The following is an 8,846-nucleotide window of genomic DNA, read 5'->3' on the forward strand; positions in this document are numbered from 1 at the left end:
CATGTCAATACCTGCTGTTGTTTCCCCAGCTGAACTAGCAGAAGAGTTCCCTAATTCACTTTGGTACAGACAGCACCAGGCTGATCTCAACTGCTCACTTAGCCCTTTTAAGATGAAGTAAGTACTCCTATATTCTGTGCCACTGCTTCTGAGGGAAGGGAAGCAAATTTCCCCCATGTGAAAAGGGGGCACCTTAAAACCTAATTTTTCTTGCTACTGGCTCATTATATGAGCAAGATGCTGTTTACCTGTAGTTGAATTTTCAGTGATTTGCTTTTTAGTACAAGGAAGGAATTCAGTCTATCCTAGAGTTAAAAATACAAGGTATGTCGGAAGGATCAGGTTAAACTACAGCCATTTCTCCCCAGTCTTGTTTATTAGTAAGCAAGTCACTGTCACCTCATCTTCTTGGCTTTTATGGACTGGAAGGATGTAGTTAATATTGTGCTTTTCTGTAGAGGAAGAGTAAGTTCCCTGACTCAAAGCTTAAAAGTTAGATACAGGTAACCTGAGATCCCAGGAGCTTGACACTTCTCTTCAAAAAAAGTCTGTAAAATAAAATTCCAAACTCCCTTAAATACCAGAATCATAGATTCTCTAGTGGCACTTGCCATAACGGGATCTTATTTTTGTCTCTGCCATATTGTTAGTTATGTATTTTGCCTAGAAAACAACCATCTCCTGACCTTTTCTTTCCTTCCCCACTGTAACATACCTTTATTTCGCAGTCACTATCCACCTTTTATGTGAGACTGATACAGTTCTAAGCTTTTTACTTTTTAAAAGCATCACCTGCATACTTTTTCCATTTACACTGCTTCGTCCTTAAAAGTCCTACCTCAGTTCAAAAACCCTTCTCTCCCATGTTTTTCCACTCTCATAACAAGACTACCCTTCCTAACTACTTGGTACCTCCTCTTCTCAGACAAAACAGCACCAAGAATGTTTCTTTAAATAACTTTCTTAAACTCAAGAACATATTTGTGTTTTTAAAAAAATAACTAATATATTCAAATAGTGATGCATCTGGCTACACCAGCAAAATTCCACCCAAATTGCCTGTCAGTATGAAAACTGTTACTGTAAAACATGAATTGGGCTGTTCATCCACTTGCAAATTCTGAATGCATATTGAATTGTGTAGCCACAAAATCAAGTGTTCTAGGAAATGGAAGAAAGTTTCGGGTGTAAAACAGGTTTCAGCTCCCTTTTGATTTAAGATGACTCTTAATTCACCATCTTCTAGTTCTTTGGTTGTTTTTTATTTTTTAAAGTAAAATGCTTATTAGGAATTACTCCATTTAGTGTTTACAGGGTTAGTTGCAGAATAATCCCACTAGGTGGCTCTTAAAGCCTGTATGGAGTAGTTGATAGAGATGATTTGGTTTTTTGTTTTTTAAATCAGGACGGACTGCAAGTGCCACTCTGTAATTAGGTGAATAGGATGGAAATGCTTGTTAACAGTCTTTTGGTTAAAAAAAATCTGATCTTAACTATCCATATGCTAATTTGAAATGTACATAAAGCAAAAGGCAGGTGAAATTAATTTACTTAAACTGAGAATATTTTCCTTACTCTATGCAATAGTCTCAAACTCTATAGCCTAATTTATTGCTGTTGTTTACCCTATGCTGTTAGTACTTGTAATTAAGCTCAGTTTAGTCCCATTGTTACCTTTCCTTTTTAGTACATGTACATGTGTGTGGGAAGATGAAGAAAGGGAGGCACCTCCGTCATCGAGCTAGTTCTTAGCCCATCTTTCAGCATGCAAAGAAGAGCCATGAAGCTCTTAAACTTGTACTCGGTGACGGCGGAGCTCTAACAACATTACATAGGCTGATTTTTTTTTTTTTTTTCATTAATTGGGCATCTCCTTACAGTATCTTTCTAAACAGTCTTGGCAACGTCTGCTGGTTGACAGTTCCACTCACGTTCCATCACTATATAAACACCTACATACCAGAATCACACAGTTCCTGTCACTTTTAAAAAACAATTGTCTCTGTGACTCTTACTGGAAGAGTCTCACGGAATCTACATGATATATGTAGATATAGGAATAGATATTCCAACCAAACTAAAATCAATATAAACAAATGAATACAAAGTAAACATCAGTATGGGCCTGATCCAGCCACTCAGCAATACAGGGGCTAGCTGTAGAAATCTATCTAAATACTTCCTTATTGTTCTCAGTGTCCTCTCAATAGTTGGAAAGAGCAGCCCAGGCTGATCAGGAAGCTAAAGCAGGCTTAACACTGTTTTTAACTGCAAACGTGAGAATGACCCCCACAGGTAAGCTGTTTCCCCTGGGATAAACAATAATACTCCCCAGTGTCTGGTACTGGTGATTTTTTAGTAGAAAAATGCAATGCTATGTAGACCTTCCTCAGCTGTACAAAGCAGCACAGCTGCTTTATATGGTCTATTTTATCTAAACGCAACAAGCCGGTTAGAATCCTTGCATAACCCTTTTGGCAAAACTTGAAGATGGATGTTACTGAGAAATATTCCAAACTCTGTACTCTGCCTTCACTTCATGAAGAGTAAGAGGGGAAAAAAATCAATCTATTTGCTTATTTGAAGAGGTCTTGGAATACTTAGTGGTCATCCTAAAAGAACAAAAGGTATTTCTCTGAAAAGACTCATCATTAAATACTCTCCAAGAGACAGACACGTAAGTTACCTTTGGTGTGCTTCTCACAACAGTTGATGAGATAAGAAATCACACATCGAAGATAATGATCAGGAATCATTTTTTATAAGGCAGGTTTACTAAAGGATGTTGGTGAGACAAGAACCCGGTGCCAACACAGTGCACACTGAGAACAACCCTGCTGAAAAGAAGTGTGTATACAGTAGCTATAAGCATGTCCCAGACTGTTGTCAGAATGATGGCATTTAGTGTGACCATTCTAGGCATCTTCTGTCTACGAATCATATTGAAAGTAGTCACTAAAACTGGTACACACTTTTTTAGGTATGCCCAAGAGTTCAAGGGGAAGGTTAAGTTTTCAGCCTCCTAAAGTATAAGGAGACACACCAAGAAGTGGAATAACAATGGGAGTCTTTTGCTAATTCCACACGCATTTTCTTCCTCAGCCATAAACAGACAGAGGATGTGAGGAAATAAGTAGACCTTTTTGCACACTGTAAGGTGCTTAGTTAACACTCAGGACATAACAGGTTTAGCAGCACTGGTCACTAAGATCTAAAAAGCTGCATTTGCTGTGCAGCTGCTTCTAGAAGGCTCAAGGGGAAGAGCACCATAAAGAAACACAGAACACCTGGAGAAGGATCAGAAGAATAAGAAGGACATGGAGCTGTTGGAATGAGTCCAGAGGAGGGCCACGAAGATGATCAGAGGGCTGGAGCACCTCTGCTATGAAGACAGGCTGAGAGAGTTGGGACTGTTCAGCCTGGAGAAGAGAAGGCTCTGGGGAGACCTTCTAGCAGCCTTCCAGTACCTGAAGGGGGCCTACAGGAGAGTGGGAGAGGGTCTTTTTACAAGGGCAAGTAGTGACAGGATGAGGGGGAACAGTTTTAAACTGAAAGAGGGTAGATTTAGATTAGATATTAGGAAGAAATTCTTTACTGCTAGGTATAACAATTCCAGTTTAACAAAACACTGGAGAATGCGGGCATCGATCCCGCTACCTCTCACATGCTAAGCGAGCGCTCTACCATTTGAGCTAATTCCCCCTCCTGTTATAAATAACACTGATCACAAAACTGTGATATTTGGGGTGTATTTAAAATTGCAGTTCCAAACATATAATGCAGTTTTCTCTCTTGCTCTAGTCTCTCTATTCACAAATGATAACACATTCGACTTCAATTCCAAAACAGGTGTCAAATAATAGATCCGTAATATTTCATTTAGCATTTCCCAATGAAGTGGTAAGAAACAAGACAAACCAGAAAAGACATGGTTTCCAGGTGTATAAAAAAAAAAAAAAGTTTATTACTTGCAATTCATTAGAGGAAGTACATTCTGGCATTGCGGTTTTTCCAAAACAAAATCTGTTTTGTTTTGTTTTGTTTTTTTTAAATATGGGTTAATTATTTTAATTTATTCTAGTCAAACATATGGCAGCATTTAAGAAATAATCCACATACATCTAAAAAATAAGAGCTTATTTTGCTTCAAAATTCCGGTTCAATACATGAACAAATCTTTTGTAGTTAACTGTTTTTTCTCCCATCACAAACAAAACATGACAGTGGAGAATGCAGGCATTGATCCCACTACCTCTCACATGCTAAGCAAGTACTCTACCATTTGAACTAATCCCCCCCATAACACTGTAATCTATTCCGTGACCATAGATTTTAATAACCACAAAAGCAAACTGCCTTCCCTTTAGCAACTCAGCCCCTTTATCATGGGTAGGAACCTCAGGGCAGCTGTTCAGAACACTTACATTTGACCTTTAGCTTGTCTAATTTTTATCCAAGGTGACAACCTCTCCGAGTGACGTGATAAGGCCCTTCATGCTAAGTTGCACAACAAACTCATGACCTGCAGCCTTTCAGTGCCATTCAAGTGGCACTAGATTTATCCTCCTTTGAAGAGGGCAGCTGCTTCTTCTATGTTGAGGGAAGTCACACCACAGACAACGCAGTGGAGCAGCTTGAAGATAATACAAGATGTATATATAATACAAGATGTATACAATAATACAGATGTCCTGCCGTCCCCTAAGAAGACCATCTTAGAAAGCTAAAGTCGAACCTGATTAAATTAGCTTATATCATTTTACATTAGTGTTGCCAAAGAAAGAGGTGCATCAAAGTGATCTGTGTTAAATGAAAGTATGTGGACACAAAGCCTTTACAGCTGAAATGCCCTAGAGAAATGAAAAAATGGAATTAAGAAGGTCAGGTTATTTTCAGCCATGTAGGTAAGGAAGTTCTCCCAACCAAGTGGAGAAATTAGAAAGTTTTACTCACCATCTTACATCAAAACTTAGCAATCACAGCAAATTAAAGATCACAAAACAATGGGCTCTCAATTCTATGAAATATGCATTTTAATCACTGAAAATAGTACTACTGCAGAGGTTTTTCCTCACCCTTATCTGACTTTGGCATCAAATAAACTGTTTTTCTATGATGAGCTGAACTGTCCAAGCTTTAGGCCTTTTCAGTGGCAGCAGAGTGAATTTGGGGGTGAAAAATAGGGAGAGGTAATCTGCCTTTTTCATACTGACTCAGACTGCACAGGGTAGATAAAGAAAACTGTACATAGAGCTGAACCTTGTGAAATATGACATGGGAAAGATCCCAGCTGCAGATGTGCAGTGAGCCATCACTCAGCCTGTGAGAAGGACTGAAACCACTTTTACATATTTGTTTTCCCCCTCAAGTTTACTCCAGTGAGGTAGATAAAGTCAGTTACAATATACTGCAAGAAATGTAAGAACAAATTTTTATTTATTGTTGTGCAGAGATTGAGGTAAGGCAGGAGAATATTTAAATTCTAGGAGAATGTTTGCAGTGATACTGTGGTTTTAGTTCCACATCTTGGCCTGAGTCTGGATTGTGATAGATTGGAAGTACTACCTTACTTTAGACAAGTTGTAACTAGCTGATGCTTAATTTTGTAATTTATTTTCTTTTGACTGGATGCTGTCATCCAGTAAGTTAAATCCATTAGAGAAAACCGCAAGGGCGTGTGTTGTTGGATTACTGCACGTTTTACTTTACTAGCAGAACTTACTTTTCTGCATTTAAACAGAAAGTGAGAAATCTTTATTATATAATTTTCATTGCCTTTGTTGTTTAATGGTACATCAGTGTAACCACTCTCACTGTAAACTACATTTTCGTTCTTTACATCCAGAAAGCATTCCATGATTTAATAACCTGGGCATAGAGCTTTGCCAATGTGCTGCTTACTGCAAAGTCAGTTAGTATGACTACCCTTGAATTTTTATATTTCTGAAATGTTTTTAGTAACCCCATAGATTTAGAATGAAATACTATTATTTTAACTGAATCATCAAAGTCAATACAAAAAGGTAGAAATACCTAGAATATAATTTAGGAAGATATAAATGAAAACCTTCTCTCCACAAACTATGGTAAACATGAACTTTTAAACCATAAAGTTAGAAAAGAAAATAAAAAGACTTGAAAAACATGGAGAAGAAAAATCTCATTGCCCTTCAGTGACTTCTAACAGTATGCTTTCTAGATTTACAAGTCTTTCGGTATCTGCATGGTAACAGAGGAAAAAAAATAGTTCTCTCTCCTTCCTGAATAAACACTAGAGGAGGCTTTGTTCAGGAAAGTAACATAGCAGAAAATGCATCAGTATGCCTCTCATTTGTCAAGTGAGTATTGCAACTTTCAAGCTAACTGGCTTTCCACATAAATACAGCGATGATTCAGTGTTATCAAATCAGCAGATTGACTCAACAAAGTAAGTAGCGCTCAAGCCGCCAAGCTGTGATTCAGCAGAAGTGAAAGCACCCGGTATTCTTCCAACTGCGGGGAATTAGCTCAAATGGTAGAGCGCTCGCTTAGCATGCGAGAGGTAGCGGGATCGATGCCCGCATTCTCCAGTGTTTTGAGACACGAAATATTTGTGGGAGCAAAAGAATTTCATTCCATGGATCGTTCAGGTTTGTGAAAGAAAACGTATAACTAGTAATATATACTAGAAATATATATATACAGGAAAGAAACCTCAATTAGCAGACCACGAGCGTTGGCTCCCTGAAAAACGGTTTATTCACAAAAGCATCTAACACTAATGTCGTTAATCTGCAATACATGAAAAAAAATAAATTCAGTCCCTTACAAGTGCATTAAACTTCAATGTGAGCATTTTTCCTCTAAGTTTTTAATTATATGAAAAGTTAGTGAAATTGTCTATAAGAAGATATAAAAGTATGTAGTTGTCTATATAATCATTAGCTCACCATAGAATTACTCTCTCTCCACCTACCTTGCACCTATTGGAGCTAAAATGGGCATGACACACTTGTTCCTAAGAGTTTCTAGTGACATTCGATCTCGCACAATTTCACTCAATTTCCTCCTCAACCCATTACAAGAAAATAATTTGCACTTAAAAAAAATGCTAGTCTTTGATCAACATTAACAACTTAAATAATTCATATTGTGCACGTGCTTCTTAATCCTTACAAAACTGCTACAGAAAAATGCATCTAAATTTACAATAGCCCCACAAGATAAGGTAGTGTAAACAGGGAAAGAAAATTGTATCACGTCTAAAAATCAGAATAAACAGCGGTACCTGTCAGTGCGCTCTTGTTTCATTCTTTAAAATCCATTAACATCAATTTATTTCTTTCTTGTGCAGGCAGGTACGCTAATTTTAGACAAAATAGAAGTTTACAAGCCTCTCTTTTCCAAAACGGCGAAAAAAATACAACTGATAACTGAAGACATGAAGTCTTGTTCGAAGTAGCGGTAAAATGCTGTAATTGCAAATGGAGAATGCGGGCATCGATCCCGCTACCTCTCGCATGCTAAGCGAGCGCTCTACCGTTTGAGCTAATTCCCCTTCTGCTTACAGGGTTTTGTTTACTTCCCTTCCTACTCTCGCTTCTCTCACTGACAGAATAACTTCCTACAAACTACACTGAAATTTGATCTGCTGTCTCAAGTACAAACTAAACTTTCTCCCCAAAATCACATCGATTTTCTACCCAAATATCACCCCGGTAGCTGGGCAGTCAGAGCCCACCGCTCGAGTTCTAATCCCCTACCGAAGTTACTGGTAGGCTATAACAGAACACAACTTTGCAGTGAAATGCAGAATCAATTATGTCTCGCATAGCACACTGCTTTTGACAGCCTTAGTGGGAATTTTGCCTAATATGAAATCTGGACTCTTTGATGTAACAGCACGTGTTTTATTCAGCTGAGCTGCATATGGATAACAGAAGGTCTGTGTTTCCAAGCAACTTCAGATTTATGTTCACACCAAACAATTATGACTGTTTAAAGAAATCTGGATCTATTTAAAGGTTGTATTTTTCTAAAACAGATCTTTCCTATTTGTAATCCCTAGGTGGAAGAGAATCAGCTAAATAACTTTACCCATTTCCACATTTTACAATATTATAGATGTGACTGAATAGGTGGAATTCTTCCATTTCTTTCTCTTGTGGCAACGGAGCCTGAGCCCAAGTTATAAAAAGGGCAAAAAAAGCACCCAGGCAAATGGATCACTGGGAAACAAAGTAATAGTTTCCCATTATTTATTTACATCTCTCAGGAATTTTTAAGGTATGACTATATCACCAGATAGACACGCACACTCACACACACATATAAAAATCAACAATACATAATCAAAATGAAAAAAAAATCATGGCTTACTTCGGTTGAATTTTGTATCACAGTTTCTACTACAAATAAAGTGCTTGTGATAAGGAAGTTTCCCCAAGTAAGGAATATGGTTGCAGCTTTTGTAGCTTTCCTCACAACTATCTGAAGACTTCACTTCTGGATTGATTTTTTTTCATTTAAGTCTGATTTGACTGTTATGCGCAGCTAACAATGACTTCCAAGGGTCTCCTTAAGCTTTGTGTTACCAGTAGTTGATAAATTGTTTTAATTAACTTTCAGAAAGAACAAGGAGTTTTTTCTGTTTTGGTAAAGAAAGCTATAATGTTTTCCACCTACTGTTCTCAATACAGAAAGCGTGCTGAATCTTCTGTGCATGTTCTAGTAGCTGCCATAGAAAAATTAATTGTTTATATGGCAAAGATCTCACCTTACTTCACAAGTATTACAAATACAGCAATTTCATGCAGTTGTTAATCTTTAAAACATTCTACAAACATTAAAAAACTATACACAATAAT

General features: G+C 37.6%; 2 non-coding genes across 2 annotated transcripts; one reads left to right on the top strand and one right to left on the bottom strand.

Moving 5' to 3' along the window:
• The first annotated feature begins 6,496 nt into the window (after positions 1-6,496).
• Positions 6,497-6,569, top strand: TRNAA-AGC (transfer RNA alanine (anticodon AGC)). Its single transcript has one exon. It is a non-coding gene; the product is annotated as a tRNA-Ala (tRNA).
• An 895-nt stretch (positions 6,570-7,464) lies between these two features.
• Positions 7,465-7,537, bottom strand: TRNAA-AGC (transfer RNA alanine (anticodon AGC)). The gene has a single exon. It is a non-coding gene; the product is annotated as a tRNA-Ala (tRNA).
• Positions 7,538-8,846: the final 1,309 nt, after the last annotated feature.

Source organism: Nyctibius grandis, chromosome 3 (genome assembly GCF_013368605.1).
Source record: "Nyctibius grandis isolate bNycGra1 chromosome 3, bNycGra1.pri, whole genome shotgun sequence".
Classification (NCBI taxonomy): domain Eukaryota; kingdom Metazoa; phylum Chordata; class Aves; order Nyctibiiformes; family Nyctibiidae; genus Nyctibius; species Nyctibius grandis.